The sequence below is a fragment of the Haliotis rufescens genome, unplaced genomic scaffold (assembly GCF_023055435.1).
Source record: "Haliotis rufescens isolate VD_foot unplaced genomic scaffold, xgHalRufe1.0.p SCAF_4, whole genome shotgun sequence".
Taxonomy (NCBI): domain Eukaryota; kingdom Metazoa; phylum Mollusca; class Gastropoda; order Lepetellida; family Haliotidae; genus Haliotis; species Haliotis rufescens.
The window spans coordinates 50,863,120-50,878,769 of record NW_025964112.1 but is presented as its reverse complement, the minus strand read 5'-3'; the positions used below and the strand labels follow the sequence as shown (position 1 = coordinate 50,878,769).

At 39.7% G+C, this 15,650-nt stretch overlaps 1 protein-coding gene across 1 annotated transcript in view; it reads right to left on the bottom strand.

Annotated features, from left to right (window-relative positions):
• LOC124150938 overlaps positions 1 to 14,855 on the bottom strand; it is a 63,059-nt gene extending 48,204 nt beyond the window's left edge. Inside the window, exon 1 of the mRNA XM_046523148.2 lies at positions 14,616 to 14,855. The gene's annotated coding sequence lies outside the window, so the exon portion shown is untranslated. The remainder of the gene's footprint in view (positions 1 to 14,615) is intronic.
• Positions 14,856 to 15,650: the final 795 nt, after the last annotated feature.

The window sequence follows — 15,650 nt, the reverse complement described above, 5'->3', positions numbered from 1 at the left end:
AATTCAAAGGGACTACTAATTTTAGTTCGTTATAACCGTAGTTCGTTATAAGCATATATACAGCATAACTACAGCAAATGGTCGGGACCAAAATAGTAAGTTCGTTATATCCGTCAGTTCGTTATAAGCGTGTTCGTTATAACCGTAGTTTACTGTACATGACTTCGATTTCGATTTACCATGACTGCTTGAAAGCTGTCTCTTCTTGTTGAGTGTTTGGTAGGCAAATAAGGATACAATCGATCACTGTAATCGTTTGATTGGCGCTTTATGAACAATCAGCAATCTGAAACTCTTGTACAATTAGCCAATGAAAATGAAACAATCATACTGAAACAATTCTCGGAAGTCAATGGTCGGATGGGCCCTGTCCATCTTAATAATGCACTCCTTCATATTATTTATTTTGACCTTTTACTTCTCGATCACTAGACTCAAGCTTCGTGTGACTCTTTGAAGATGTTTAACTCCTCTTATATTCATCAGTTTGCTGACATTGCATGCCAGATGACTTATCATGGACTCCATCTTTAACAACAGTCCAAAGGTGTCGCTTGTTATCAGATATACACCCTTGGTTACAGAGCCAGCAATGCGACTGTGTGTATCTTCACCTGGCCTGCACAGCATTATAAGCCCCACATCACACTCTGTGTGCAACACTACCCTCAGCGCCCCGTACATTGAAGACGGTGGCAGTTACGGGTACATACATGCTTTATATGTTTCTTGTTTAACGCCGCAGTCAGCAATATTTGAGGCTATATGATGGTAGTCTCTAAAACAAATCGAGTCTGGACAACACAATGACTAATGACTAATTAAATAGGCAACGAACCAAGCCATCAGGGTATGATATCACGACTACAAAGAGCCTGACCACCTGATCCCTTAAGTCGTCTCGTAAGACAAGCATAGGTTGCTTGGGACCAATTTATAATCTAGGGACAATTGCACAAAGCGATCTTAGCGATGAGACTGTCGTAAGTCTATGTTAAAGTATGGGTGTTACGATCGTCGTTTCGCTAAGATCGCTTTGTGCAAGAGGGCTCTGAGGTTTCACGAAAAGACACGGTTAACACATTTAAGTCAAATTTGAATTTGACAGGGTTATCAAAGGTAAATCACAGAAATCGATATATATATATATATATATATATATATATATATATATATATATTACCATGGCGTCACAATCAAATGACATCACTAATGGTTCTGCTACTGAAGCTGTCAGCAGATATATATATATATATATATATATATATATATATATTGTCAAGACTATTTCTCTGAGAGGTCCAATCAATGTAGAATTTAATTATGCAACGAAGAATCAACATCATTCCTTAACTTTCTCCCACATATAAAAGACTGTTTAAGTAATGTATGGCTGTGTTTAGGCAAGCCGTGTGGTTGTTGCACTTCCCTCGTACTAAACAAGGTGAACTTGAGATGCAAAACAATTTCAAACATGAAAGAATCATCTCCAAAGCACTTAGTTTGTTTGGCTTATTCCTGGTTGCAATCTGGACATGTTTGTTTACCCATTGTTTCCCTAGTGCCACACAAAGCCTGCACTTGCAACCACTTGACGTCCAGGCACGTACCAGGAACGTATGGCACACGGAAGATGGTTGGTATTGGTTTCCATAGAATAATGAGAAGATAACAGCGACCGTTGGACTAGAATTACAGCTTCCTTGGCAGGCATTTAAGTTGGCTTTCATCTTATCAAATGTGTTTTGTCATCGTAGATAACTTGCGTGTCCATATCAACACAACCGATCTGTTTCCTCAAACTGCCAAAGATGAAGTATTGGGCCTGTTAAGAGATTTGCTTCTACTGATGTCAGTAAGTGCTTCATGATGTGCCCTACTTATCTAATTAGATAATTGCGCCTCTAGCCTTGAAATAATGGACGCAAAATGTCCTTCTACTGTTATAGTGTCTTAGGCCTGTTGAGTTCAGAAATGTTTCTATAGTAGATGAGACATGCAAATTGTGTAGATCATTAAGAACGTAAAACTGTGTTATCCAATTTGCGGGTGTCATTGGATATTTGATACTTGAGAAATTCAGAATGTTGTCGCTTTCGAACGCAAATTTGACAGCAATTTTTATTGCATTGGCGTATATTATAATCCATGTGGTGGGTTGAAGCAACTAACCTCCCTGTTCAAACATCTTTATGTAGAATTTTACACCGCTTTTAGAAATATTCTCGACTCATCACGACAGAAGACACCAGGAATGGGCTCCACGAATGGTGGAGAATCGTATCTTGATCACCAACGTGACGAGCGTATTCGAATGCTTTAACCACAAGGCTACCTTTCCATCCCTTGCAGTATGTGAGCTTTTGGTCATGAGAGAGGGAACGGGTGGCCCAGTTGCCTAAGGCGCTGCAATTCGCTGTGCAGAGTTGCGTTCCTTGGGCATGCCAGAAACCTATGATTGTGGGTTCGAATCCCGGTTCACCCCGATTATGTTTCTCTGTTTGTCAGCACCATACCCGTGCTCGTGGGTTTCACCGAAGTGGTAAATGTCTTAAACCTGCATCACTTCGGGCTTTCCTCCAAAAGTAAGCTGACACGCCGTGATATAACTGGAATACTGTTAAAAGCGGCGTTAAACCCAACTCACTCGGGCACTCTTTTGTTCATGAGATGCAATTATCCAAGGTGACGTTAAGCACATGGAACCCTAGATGTCACAATGTCACTGCAAGGCTGAATAAAGCAATTTGAAAGCCAATCAAATGATTAAATTCCAGTATTATAACTGCAAGGGAAACATATTTATCTATGTTGGGAATCGAACCCGCTTTATGTGTTTGACGAGCGTTTCAATCACATTAGATAGTCTACCCACATCACTTGATGCTAACTAGTTTTTCCCAGTTGAGGTAAGTATTGACAAATGTTCACAACCACATGTCAAAATACTCTGGTATTAATTTGATACTGATTTCTTTACTTCACCCAAGACCATACCCAAGTCACGACATTCGGATATGAGCATGGTGATTAGATTTCCTGCACACGTGTTTAAGGACTTCATATACCCTCAAACTGGTGGTCAATATGTTACCATAGTTCTCGTTTCTGTTAGTAGTACATAATTAATGTATTGATGCTTCCTTCCAATTCCAGAAAGATCAGCCAAAATGACATTAACCATACACTTGAAGAAATAAGTTTGAAAACCCCTCTAACCCTTGGTCGTGTGTAATTTACAATCAATAGATCACAACCCTACAGTTTATAGAGAGAATGACACGAGTGTCTGTTGATAGCAAATGTATCAAGAGTTGACTTGAGTAAGACTCTTAACATTTATAAACAAGTGTTGATGTATTTGATTTTAAAAGACACGAGAGTAAGATTCTATTTATCACCCAAAATCATTCTTCCAACTTTGTCAGTTTGTAGACAGTCATCAGCAGTTTCTTAAGTAAAGTACTGTTAACAGCTTAAGTAGCAGAGTCATTAGTGATGTCATTTGATGCAACTTAATTGCAGTGACATCTACAATGTAGATATCGCTTGATCTCATCCATGGGAGCAGGTTTGGATGATAATTCCCTAACCATCTGCCAATGTAAAATAAAGACGGAGTGACTATACGAGTCAGTATGTGAGTGAGTTGGATGTAACACATCTTCCCGAGGCAAGGGAATCAACTGATGGTTTGTAAACAGTAATAACCAACGTCTTTGTTTGTAAAAAGTACAGCCGACCAGCCAGTTGTGGGGGATACATGTTGCTTACTAATACGGGTGGTTCAAAACATTAATGCCCAATGTATAGTCATTTAAATATTTGTAACCTCAAACAGAATATCATTGCGGAATATTTTTAAAAAAAAACCTGTCCATATTCATAAGACATTTCTGCTAAAAGCAGAGTCGATTCTACGATTCCGACAATACCATGAGCATGTGTTTATGAAAAACTATCAAATAGTGATGATATCAGGTGTTGATGAAAAAGGTGAGCGTATTGTGCTCCACCGGCGGCACTCGTCACAAACACATGCAAAGTCAACGTCAACTATTCACCTAAAACATCCACGAGAACATACGGTATAAGTCAAAATAAGGAATTACATCGTACATCATTTTTGCAATTGATGCGTTAGATCTTGAAACGTACGCGTCGTGAACATGTCTTCCATAAAATGAGTTTGAAAGATCTACAGAGTCGTGAGACGCTTTTTCAAATCTCCGCAGAATGAGCATGTTCGACTGTACCTGAAATGTTGCGAACTGTAGACACCAAAGGCTGGAACTGCAGGAATATAGCTGGACATAAAGGGGAAGCTGATTTTTGGAAGATTGAAGTCATCCCTCTTGTCTTACTGTCTTGTAGACACGGAATCTTTATGCATAAATCGAGGCGGTCTCACTGGTCTCCTTTATTTCTAGTTCAGGTGGTTAAATTAGCAGAAGGGAATTGGCTATTTGACTCATATAAAACGGAATCACATCATCGATATAAAGCTCAAGTTTAAATTCTTGGTCAAATTGCCTTCATTAAGATTTGGAGAACATTATTTTGCGACATGCAATATGGTTATGGGGTTATTAGATACAAACATTCCGGTAAGGCTTATCGAACAGGATGATAGTGCAACTGCTAGAAGTTGTGATGAATTAAACACTGCCATGTTCATACTGTTTGGCCTTGATTTCACGAATACGCCAAAGAGCTTATTGGGTCACCATTTTACACACTTGCCATGTACAAACCTGACAGAACATTTAAGAAAGTGAATTATAAGTGAAAATCCCCAAAGGGATTTTTGGAAATATTTTAACGTATTGAGAGTCAGTGAGTGAGTGAGTTTGGTTTTACGCCACGTTTAGCAATATTCCAGCAAAATCACGGCGGGGGACACCAGAAATGGGCTTCACACATTGTACCCATGTCGGGATTCGAACCCGGGTCTTCGGCGTGACGAGCGAACGCTTTAACCACTAGGCTACCCGACCGCCCCACGTATTGAGAGATTCTGAATATCACTGATATTGTCAGGGCCTACCTACATCTGATCTTTATTTGCACAGCCTACCAAATTAGCTGTGACTCTTTCAATAACTCTTTAGGGGGATCGATTCACGTGGGATTGGGTATATATAATCGATTCCCCCTATATATATATATATATATATATATATATATATATATATATATATATATATATATATATATATATAATATTATATATATATAGCTAATGATTATAAAGTTGTTTCAATATTGTAGCTATACAGTATATGATTTTATTTATCTACATGATATATAATGTTATAAATGCGCAAAAATGATTATCATTCCAGTTTTACCTTATTTATAACTAGTTCATATTGTCTACATACTACATGATATTTTCTCATTTAGACATTGCATACGATAGATTTTTCGTAGAAAAATTACTATTTTTAAACCACCCTCCCAGTGACCCACCCCCGGCCCTACCTTGGGAATGTATTAATGGTTAATTTATAGAAGACGTCTGTATGGAGAAGCTATCTTTGGTTGTTTGATTGACATCAGAAGCATCGGCGGCATGCATCAACCAAGTCACCTGTCCGCTACCTCGCTAGTCACCTCTTACGACAATGATGTATATGATGTGTGTGTGTGTGTGTGTGTGTGTGTGTGTGTGTTGGTGTGTTGGTGTTGGTGTTGGTGTGTGTGAGTCTGTGTGTGTGCCTGTGTGTAGTATCTCATTGCATGCTGATCTTCATTCCGTCAGTCAAAGTCTTTCATGCGAGTAATGTTGTTATACTAAGCAGCAGGAGCCGGAAAGGTTTTGCCCTTTATGGGGAAATTATTTCCCCCAGGTCCATCAGAAAATTTAATCGAAGAGATGAATTTCTGACATCGTCACACCTAGATCCAGGTAATTAAAACTGTCAGTAACAGATTTTTGTAACATGACCGTTTTTATTCCCCTATAGTCCCGAGACTGATGGGAATAGGCTGCAATCAATAAAGTAGAGAAAAATTTTTTGGTATCATGTTATGGCAGATTAAATTCGATAATCTTCTCTAAATTAATGTTAAATATCCATAAACTGAAACGCTAGAATATTAAAGTGGTATTAGATTACTTCGTTCGGCATTAAAAAAAGGGTTGAAATACATTACAATACATCACTGTTTTGGAGGCTTTTTTCAAAATGATCTCTTGGCAATTTATAGTTTCAAAACGGATGCATCTTGTAGAACAACTGAATAGACATTTCCTTTGAGTGAGTGAGCGAGTGAGTTGGGTTTAACGCCTCTTTTAACAGTATATTTCCTTTGAATGACAGGCTATCTATGTCACTGGTCACTAAATGTCTTACTTCTTTTATTGAGCACGAGCCTGCAATTTCCAAATGAACACCCTCATTAATCATGGTATATAATAATCACGTGTTTCAGGTAAACACTTGACTTGCCTTTGTATGTGTTTGTGACCGGTGGGACAGGACACGCTCAATTTTTCGCGAAAACCTGTTATCATCAGTATGTGATAGTGATTCATACATAAACACATACTCATGTGATATAAACGAATTTGTATAATGGACTCTTAGAATTTGTTAAGGATAATTGAAAGGGTCTTGGCGCTTTTTTGGCCTTAATATATTCAACTTAAAATATTTACTCCGACTACTTATCATTATGTATTTTCAATAACTGTCAAATGCCCAAAGATGGAAAGGCCTACATGTACACATGACACACATGCTATGTAGTGTCCTCTCTCATTCGTCCAATTCCAGTCGGCAATGACACCTGTAGCGTTTTCACAAATGTCACATCACTTGACTGCTATTTACCCCCAAAGGCATAGGGATACAGTTACAAATCATTCGTAATGTGCATGGTCCCGTTTCATCAGAATAAAACCGCCGTCATCAGCAGTAGTGGTCTGTTTGTATGTTGTTTAACGCCGCACTTAGCAATATTAAAGCCACAGGTCTGAGGTCAGTAAATAATCGAGTGTGAACCCGACAATCCAGTGATTGGCATATTAAGCACCGACACACACAAGTGGGATACGATGGCATGCAATCAAGTAATAGGTAATGGACACTGGGCAAACTGGGGAGGAGGGTGCGGGATAATAAGTTACGATAGGTGAAAGAATGGACATAGCAAAGGGCAAATTGAAGCCAGCTGGGTGCTTAGCGTGGGACTATTACCTATTACTTATCTATGATAACTTAAGTGTTGGCTTTCATTGTCTATTGCTAGTCACCTATCAGCGCCAATCATCTGTTGGCTTCCTTTGTTAGCTTCTACCCCTTTTTATATTTCACCTTTGGTTATGTTATTAATTTTGTTGTCCTTACATGTACATATACATATATATGCTCTCTGCCTCATGGCATTCATTCACCTGGTGAAGGAGTAAGCATATACTCCGAAACGTTGTGTTCCTCATCCTAAAGTTGACACACATATATTGTCTTCCTTATGTGTATCACTTCTACATGCCTTTCAAAGACCTGATACATTTTTATAACATGAGCAAGCTTAAAGAATTGAGCAAAATGAGCAATGTCGCTGGGTTACAAAGGTCAAGGACATAGCACTTCAATATCGCATGAACTGTCTGGGAAGGCCACTAACAAATCATGCGATGTCTGAGGCTCGGGGTTACGTCATCGTACACGCCTATCAAGTTCGGGGGTTCTGGATGGCTAACTGAGAAGAGGAATGTTGTTCTGTGCTTGGACATCAGTTGTGAATCGAGCTGAGTATGGTCAGGTATATTCATGCTGAAGACGCTACATTGGTTCTGAATGAAATGACGTTTGGCCGAATGATTTAGTTGCAGCAACGAAGTTGTTGTTATGTTGGAACGTGCATAGGGGCCGTTCTTCCAGTGTGAGAGATTGCCAACCAAATCATTACACTGCCACCTCCAAAGCTGTCCACCCGTAGACCTCAGTTTAGCGTTCATAACGACGCCTGTGTACCCGTGCTTTGTCATCCGAACGTCGTTGGATACATATCTATTCACTCATCGATTCAACAGTTCATCCCATACCTGATGAGTTTTGCACCACTAAAGTCGAAGCTGACGCCGATGACGTTGACGGTCAGAACAATGCCTGTAATGGTCTGCAAGCTTTGCTTCCTGCTTCCCTCAAACAATTTCTGTCAGATTTTCGGAGACTCCGCGCAGATCTGGGCTTTAAAAGCGGTTACGGAAGCGGGTGAAGAGGTACTGGGCAGCGTGGTCATCCGTGTTCTTCAAGACAGACGCAGGTCTTGCGCTGTTCCTTGTGCAATGTTTTTTTCACTCTGTTGCCCCCTTGGATTAAAAGCTTAGATTTACCATCCATTGTTGCATATGTAATAGCGTGTGGTTTCTCACTTTCTTCATCATGTGCATTAAGGCTGGGACGGGTAACTCGGGTACCCGGATCGGGTTGGTACTGAGTAGGACCCGGGTACCTACAGGACTACCCGTGCCCGTGGTTAATCATGTGATATAAAGTTTAATGACAAAAAGTATCTAGAACTCTATGGTTACACTATAAGTCACTAATGTTCGCATTTCGTTCTGACTATGCACCATTCCTTCTGCCTTTTTATATGGTTAAATAAAGATATAAGTCTGTGCAAGCGCTGTGGTAAAAAAAAATTCCCAATCGGACATTTTGTATCTCTTGAGACCTACAGTGGGTACGTGGGTAGGGTCGGGTAATAGTGGGGTGGGTACCCGGGTACTAAGTTTGGACACGTACCAGCCCTAATGTGCACCAACAATCTATTCAAAGAACTGTGCAAATCTCTACGCAAAGAATTCATTGCCCGAACCAATTTGCGAATACAAGAGCTTCATTAAATTCACCAACAACCCCACAGCTGTCCTTACTAACGCGCTAGTATAGTATTATTCTATACATATGCTTATATTGTACAATACTATAGTGCTTTCATTTCAAGCAGATTACTTGATGAATACCAGGATGTTTCTTTGAATAGCGTTACCCTTATAACAACATCACACTGGTAGACAACAAAGGTTAAGGTCACTAGACCACGCCGGAGGACCAATTCAATGTTAACTTCTTTGTTTGAAGGAATCTTGGACGCATTATTAATGAATATATATTTATAACATTAGCAAAAATGACGGTTTGGACGTTAGATAGATGGGTCAGTGTGTCACTGTGTCACTGACTATTCATCATACCGAAGAAGATGGAGTGCTCAAGGCCGACGTTTGAAGCAGTCGATGGGATGCGTTGACACTAATTCGCCAGGGCCCCGTTCCACAAAGCTATCTTAGCGCTAAGTCGGTCGTAACTCCCATTCTTTAACACTGACTTACGACAGTCGTAGCACTTAGATCGCTTTGTGGAACGGGTCCCAGAAACGGATTATGCTTCCTATCAAAATCGGGACTTCTGTCAGGACGTTTGAATACTGAAGTTGATAATGTATGTATGATATAGACACATATAAACAGCCAACTCTGTCTGAGGCTGACATTTGAAACCTGGGCAAATATTGCAACAACAAACGATACATTGTATATTTGCAATGGTCTCACATTTGTTGCTGTGCATTAGGGCTGTATGCTCCGAGACAATAGCAAGGGACATTAGATTTATTGTGTATCGGTTATTGAATTAAACATTTACCTCGGTAGCAAACCGGCCTTGTAGAACTAAACGCGGCATTGATTAAATGGGTGCGGTTCTCATGTTTCATTACATTAGGTGAGTGTTTCATTACATTATATATAGTTATGTTTGAAAGCATTTAGTTTAAATGAGAATACCGAAACGCCCAGTATTCATTTAGCGTACATGTAGCTTTACTGGTTTAGCTTCACGAGGGAGAGGGGCGGCGGGGTAGCTAAGTGGTTAAAGCGTTCGCTCGTCACGCCGAAGGCCCAAGGTTAGATTCCCCACATGAGTACAATGTGTGAAGCACATATCCGGTGTTCCACGTGATATTGCTTGAATATTGCTAATGGCACACTCAATCACTCTTCCAAGGGGGCACGGTTGGCCCAATAGACTGAAACGCCGGATTTCGCTGTGCAGAAATCTGTCTATCCGGCCAACTAGAAACATGCTTTTTGGTTCGGACTCCGGTTCTATCTGATCACTCACTCACTCACTCACTCACCCAGACATCCGCCCACTCACTCACTCACTCACTCACTCACTCACTCAGACACCCGCCCACTCACTCACTCACTCACTCACTCACTCACTCACCCACTCACTCAAGAGGGAGAAAGTAATATGCCTCTCTATGGTATCATTAATATTAGACAGTGACTCATAAATACATGTTCATGATACTATCGACTCTGCTTTATGCAATGAGATTTCTATTAGATATGGAAAACGTTTGTCGCTTTATATCAAGGAAGTGGTTGAAAATGTCATATTTGAATATAAGCAAGTCTTTGACCCTAGCTGATTTTCTGAGGCATGTATATGCGTATGGTTAAAATGTAAAACTTTGTGGAAAAATATTCATTTGGGTCATCAAGCTGCTCAGTTATAGTTGAAGCTACTTGAAGTACGGTTTTCACTCAGTTTAGCTGTGTGTGCATGTCATCATGTCATACATCTAACATTTGCAAGTGAATGGAAGAAAAAAGTGATGTTAGTCATCTGAATACGTCCGATATCCTATGTAGCCCTTTGTGTTATCCTTTGAAACCTTTAGTTGTGTGCCAGCAGGGGCAGTGAGGTAGCAAATGCTGGAAACGTTCTCTCGCCACGCCGACTAGCCAGGTTTGATTCCACGTGGGCATAATGTGTGAAGCACCGCCGTATAGATAAAATAATACTTTACCAGGCGTCAAATCCCACTCACTCACTCCAAAACCCATCCACCCGCTCTACGCCGGATATCAATCAAATAGTGTCAGTGATATTAAAAATGGATTTTATGGTTTTTGTGTTGGCACAGACAAAAATTCAATCTGCGCTTCAATACATACAACTTTTATCTCTGAAACATGGAGGCAAACAATAATTGGACCTGTAAGACAAACTTGTTTCGCGAACACCTATTATTACCACTATTTGATAGTGATTCATAAACACATGCTCATGGCGTAGTCGGAATCGTACAATCGACTCTGCTTTTTGCAGAGATTTCTATTGAATATGGAAAGGGTTTTGTCGCTTTTATTTTTTTGAACAACCAGCGTGTTCAGTTAACGTTATTCATTTTTGTAAGATGATAAATGATATTTTCCAGTATTTCGAAAACAGTTAATGCCTATTCATATGGCAGTATGCACGAACGTGCGCATATTGTGACATTCACGTAAGATCGAGGTTATCAACTCTTGCGGTTGCTATGATAAAAACTTGTGCTATTAAGCTTTGTGTTGCGGTGACGTGTAAAGTATTAAGGGACAAAACTACGCAAACATGGATTTGAGTAAACAACGGAAATAGGAACCCACCATATCAGCTGACGTATTTTCAACTCTAAGCTGCAAAACAAACGCACGTGACAAAAACAACATCCAATAGAATGGTCTTTTATGTAACTGCGCCATTTAGGTTTAGTCGACAAAATTGACCAATTGTGTGGTAAAAAGAGGTTTAAACCTCAGCCGAAATGTCTCTTTCAAGATTCCATCTGTCGACATCGACTTGTGAGTGCTTTTTGAACCCAAGTTGACTTAAATTGACTCTATTGAACGAGCGGTTAAGCACCCAACGTCAAACTGACGACATACCACCTAAAAACTAATCTTCGTCCCGATAGGCCCGCTACACAAGAAATAGTGGTATCAAGTCCATTTAATCCTATACAATTGAACGTTCCACGTGCACGTCAGGCAGACTCGCCTCTGTTTTGTATTATTAACTTTTCTCTCAATTTGAATCAGTGACGAAGGTACATGTAGAATTAACTTGAAATAGTGGCATGCAGTTCGCCTGTGTTGTTACTTTGAATATTGTATTGAATATACCAGACTTGCGGTTTGAAGTGAATTAGTAACAAACTAGTCCTGTGGGTGGGTGCGTCAACTAGTGACATGCTAGTCGTTTTAGGAGATACGTCAAATAATTGCATACTAGTCGTGTACGGGGATACGTCAAAAGTGGCATGCTAGTCGTGTTTTTCTTTTCTTTTTTCTTTTTTTTGTGGGGGGGGGGGGGGGGGGGGGGGGGCAGGGGATACGTCACTTTGTGACATGCTAGTTGTGTGAGTAGATACCTCAAATAGTGACATGATAAGTCGTGCTGGGATTTACGTTAAAAGGTGACATGCTGGTCGTGTGGGGAGATACGTTAAATAGTGACATGCTAGTCTTGTGGGGAGATACGTCAGAAGGTGACATGCTAGTAGTGTGGGGACGTAGTCAAATAGTAACATGCTAGTCGTGTGGGTAGATACGTCAAATAGTGACATGCTAGTCGTGTGGGTAGATAAGTCAAATAGTGACATGCTAGTCGTGTGGGTAGATACGTCAAATAGTGACATGCTAGTCGTGTGGGTAGATACGTCCAAAAATGATATGCTAGTCGTATGGAGGATACGTCAAATAGTGACATGCTGGTCGTGTGGGGACATACGTCAAATAGTGACATGCTAGTCGTGTGGGTAGATACGTCCAAAAATGATATGCTAGTCGTATGGAGGATACGTCAAATAGTGACATGCTGGTCGTGTGGGGACATACGTCAAATAGTGACATGCTAGTCGTGTGGGTAGATAAGTCAAATAGTGACATGCTAGTCGTGTGGGTAGATAAGTCAAATAGTAACATGCTAGTCGTGTGGGTAGATAAGTCAAATAGTAACAAGCTAGTCGTGTGGGTAGATACGTCAAATAGTGACATGCTGGTCGTGTGGGGACATACGTCAAATAGTGACATGCTGGTAGTGTGAGGTGATACGTCAAATAGTGACATGCTGGTCGTGTGGGGTGATACGTCAAATAGTGACATGCTGGTCGTGTGGAGTGATACGTCAAATAGTGATATGCTGGTCGTGTGGAGTGATACGTCAAATAGTGACATGCTGGTCGTGTGGAGTGATACGTCAAATAGTGATATGCTAGTAGTGTGGAGTGATACGTTAAATAGTGACATGCTGGTAGTGTGATCTTCAAATACTGAACCATATTTAAATGCAAGTCGCTGGATGTGATACCTTGAAGGGTTACACACCACTAATGTGCGTGGATGCTTCAAATAGTGGTTCGCTAGTCGTGTGAATGGATAATTAAAATAGTTATTAACCAGTCGCGTGAACAGATACTTCCAATAGTAACACACTGGTCGTGTGAGTGGATACTACAAATAGTGACAAATTAGTTGTATAAGTGGATACTTTAAATAGTTACATACAAATCGTTTGAAGAAATGACATACTAGTACATGCAGCGCGGGTGTATACTTCACTTCGAGCGGTAGCGTACCAGTCCGTTGGGTTGATACACTATACGTCAAATAGTGACATAATAGTAGTCTGAGTGAGTACTTTGAAGAGTGCTATACTAGTCGTGTACGTTGCAGTTTGAAGCTTGTAAAAGTAGTATTAACATGTCAACAAAAATGCATTTTCGGTGATCCATTCATACAATTTACTCCACTATTACACCCATTGGAATCTGTTTCAATTATCCTCTGGCAATGACGTTTTATGTTCACCTTCTTTGGGAAGCGAACACAGACCAGCGAACACAATAGCGACTGTACATGTGCGAACATCATTCGCCAACTCATTATAGACGCAACATTTACACTATACACAACTAATAGCATTTGACTGTGAATTTATCAAACCCGCGAGACACTTCAAACATTTTTCTGTATCAATTTACATCTCTGTAAATTCAATCCACCTTCTATCATGATTTATAAACTGTTATCCAGAAAAAGTTTCATATTCTTCCAACTCCAAAATGCCTTTCAAAGACTTCATGTTACGGGAGTATCATATCTCAACGCTATCTTAAATTATTTGAAATTAACGAATAACGAATAACATGCACCCCGCCTTGAGTATCACGACTTATAAACTGTTATCCATAAACAAAGTTTCATGTTCTTGCAACTCCAAAATACCTTTTAAAGACTTCCTGTTACAGGAGTATTACATCTCAACGCTATCTTAAATTATTTGAAATTAAGGAATAACGATACCTCATCACACAATAACGTTTGTTGATGTGATTGCCCCTTTTAAACCGTGATGAAACGAAGAGAAAGTTATATCTCGTAACGTAATATGAGTTTCTACGCAAAAGTCATTGGTTTAGACATCACCCTTTTCGTCGCTGACAAGATTTACATTCCGTAAGAGTTTGCAAAACTCCATTGCAGTAACACGTAAATGTTTATCCATTGCCTTTAACTCTCAATTTGATTAGATAAAGAGTTTTGTTAAATGTAATTCAAAATGTCAATTACTTTTCCATGTAAATAAAATCCGAGTTCTATTGTTCAATGTTTTCTATCTAATATCTCTTTTTCGGTTATTTAAAATACATAGGATGTTTTTTAACTGTTACATACATATGAATAGATCAATACAAAGTAGGCAAAAACTAACAAACTACAGCATTCATACACGAACAAGTGTCAAAAAATAATATTTACTCACCGTTAAATAGATTTGAACTCGCTCCTCAAGTTAAGCTTATCCCGCTAATTTTGTGCTACTGTCCTGACGCAAAGTTCGGAATAGAAAGACCCGATGCGCCCTCTGTTGGGAGAGATTCGTGTCACCTTCGCTTACTATTAGAGTATCCAGCCAGTTCGATCTGTGGTCTCACAGATCACCTCTCCAATGATAATGCTGATCGAACTCGAAGCTGGGGTTGTGCTGACTGTAATTCAGTCGGCTGCCCTGTTTTATATAGGATTATGGGCGAGTGGGAAACCCGCATAGGCTAGTAATTAAGGGGAGTCTCTATTGGTCTACGAGAATTCCAGCATAGCTGTTAATGCGATTTTACAAGTCTCAAACTCCCATTTCAAATATGAAAGTCTGTCTGATAATGGAGACACAAGGGGAAGTCATATCGGAAAATTTGCCACTTGAAGCCATCAACATGTTGAGAGAGTGAAACTTGTCTGACTTTGTTTATTTCGGTTTAATAGAGAATATGTTTTCATGTTTTTGTTTATTTGTACAAAGTAAAATGACAGTAAAGAACTTAACGCTACATCACAGCTAAAATATGTTACAACTCGCATTACGGCACTTGCATCTGACGAATATGAGAATGTAATCAATACTTGCAGAAATGTACATGCACTGTGTATAACGACCCTAAGCCTGAAGACTGTAGGCATCCAAAATCAATTCATATTTCAGCAAATAAAAACCGACATTTCCCATAGCTTTTGGGCGTAACTCCGAAAATCGTTCATATGATGTCTTGTTTGAGTTTAATTTTCAAAGAACACATTTATCACAATTCTATTAGATACAGTGATTTGTCGTTACCTCGTGTTTAAAACGGGAACTAATATAAATCATTTTCATGCGACCGAGAAAAAATTAATGGATCAATCAAACTGTCCTCTTAGCAATTCAATTTGATCGTACGTCGACTATATAATCTTCACAGTACCACAAATAACAGCAAGGCGTTGCTCCGTGAAACTGTGGGCGTTTATGAGGGTAGCGCGT